The sequence below is a fragment of the Pteropus vampyrus genome, unplaced genomic scaffold, assembly GCF_000151845.1.
Source record: "Pteropus vampyrus isolate Shadow unplaced genomic scaffold, Pvam_2.0 Scaffold45, whole genome shotgun sequence".
Lineage (NCBI taxonomy): Eukaryota > Metazoa > Chordata > Mammalia > Chiroptera > Pteropodidae > Pteropus > Pteropus vampyrus.
Window position 1 is genome coordinate 6,154,459 of NW_011888826.1, and position 2,444 is coordinate 6,156,902.

The following is a 2,444-nucleotide window of genomic DNA, read 5'->3' on the forward strand; positions in this document are numbered from 1 at the left end:
ATTCACTCGCATTTATAAAGTATTCTTTAAATGCTGTGTATTGACTAAACTAAACTTTCTTTTCTTTTAGTCAATATGACTATGAAAATCATGCAAATTATTTATGCTATGAATGATTAGAGCATTTATCTATAAATACTTAATTTTTAATGATTAATAGTCTGACCTCCCAAACAGATTGTAAATTTCTTAGAACATAACTATGTGTTATATTTATGTGTATGTAGGTAACTGTGTGTAATTGTGTGTGTTTTGTGTTAACTGAGGCAGTGATGGGCTGAGAAACACACAGAGGGTGCTCAATATAAAAAATGTGTCTTTCTGGACCTGAAGTGTCCATTAAAAATAATCTCCCTTGATAACTCACAGGTCCAGATTTTTCTTCTCATGGAGCTGGAGCTTAATTCTACTTTACTTACTTGAGTTAGTTACTTAAAACTTAGATATTATCTTAAAATTGTCAAGTCTACCTGAGACACATAAAGAGGCAAATACAAATCCTTTCTGGGCACAGACCTCATATAATACCCACAGAAAAATCTAATGAGTATAAGTTCATAACCATAATAGTAAAATCCCTTTGGAAAAAGCCAGAATACACAAGAGTTGGTCATTTTTAAAGAATAGCAAAACTGAAACCCCAAACTAGAAAATGGAAATATAACATACATAATATCAAATAAGCATGTTTTATATGCTTAAGGAAATAAGAGTCAGCATAAAAAACATAGGATAAGAACAAGATACTATTTTTAATAAGGTGCATTTGAACATCTGGAAAAAATTATAATTTTTAAATTAAGTTTTTAATGGTTTGGTTAGACACTATATTAGAATTAGAAGTATTTTAAAAAAGAGTTAGTGAACAGAAAAATAACACTGAAAAGCTCTCCCAGATAGTGCAGAAAGGGAAAAATAAATAAGCATTATAAAAAAAAAAAAAAGCTTCTATCCTGGAAGATAGAATGAAAATATATAACATACAAAAAGTTCCAGAAAAGCTGAAGTGATAATAGAGAAAAAATGTTTCAATTAATAATGTGAATCATTCAGTTCAGGAATTACAAACAAATACAAGCACCAGAAAAAAAAAATTCACTCTGGATATATCATAATGAAACTATAGAAACATTATGATATATCATAATGAAACACCAAAACGAAAAGATTTTTAAAACAGCCCTAATTAATTATCAGTTTACATTTTTTAAAATGTCACTTAGGCTGAGCGCACTCACTTCTAGTGCAACAGTAAAAAGTAGAAGCCAGTAAAATAGTAGCTTAAAAATGCTGAGAATAAAGCTCTAAAAATGAAATTTTATACCTAGCTAAATTCTCATTTGAGAATGATAGCTAAATAAAGGCAATAAAGAAAAGAGAATTTACCACACACAGACCCTCACTAATGGAAATGCTTACAGGTGCGTTTCAAGAAGGAAATAAAGCTCGGAAACAGAGATGCAAAAAAGGATGATAAAGTAATTGCTAAACAATTGGCCAAATAGAAAAACATACTGACTATATAAAATAATAATAATCATAATGTCTCATTTTTGAGGATATAAAAATTGAAATAAAATACTAGATAATAATTACTTGTAGATGGTAGCAATAGCATGCCAAGATTGAGGCAGTAAAAATGGGAGCAGTTCATCTGTGCAATGCATGAGTGATTCTAATAGATGTATAGTGATGTGTTGTTGTAGTTTTAATTTACATTCCCCTAATGGTTAGCGATGTCAAATATCTATTTGTGTGCTTATTTCTCATTTATATATCCAGTTTGGTGAAATGTCTATTAATGTCTTTTTTTTCTAATTGCACTGTTTGGATTTTTACTGTAGTTTTGAGAATTCTTTAGATATTCTTTATGCAAATTGTAAATATGGTTAGGAAATATTTTCTACCAGTCTGTAGTTTATCTTTTCATTTTCTTCATAAAGTATACTATTCAGTAAGAAATAGGAAGCATTCATATATACACTTTGGATGAATCCCGAGGGAAATATGCTAAATGAAAAACAAATAAAAAACAAAAACTGTTTCCATCTTCACTTTAATCTTCATATGGCCTTCTCCTCTTCTTAGTGTCTCACCTCTTTTCTCTGATAAGAACACCAGTCATTTAGGGCTCACCCTAAATCGGGATTGGTCTCAAGAGCCTTAACTTAATTACATTTACAAAGATCTTATTTCCAGATAGATCACATTCAAAGTGGTTGTGAGGACTGGGACATCATTTAAAAATTAATTACAGACATCATGTGTCTTTACTCCTAAGTTTTTAAGCATGTACTTCTTTTAAATGAATCTTTTATATCACCACAGTAATATAATAAAATTCAGGAAATAAGGAATATAAAGTCCGTATATAAAATTTCACTAATTGTGCAATGATGTCCTTTGTAACAATATTTTTTTTTCCTTAGTATAGGATTATATCC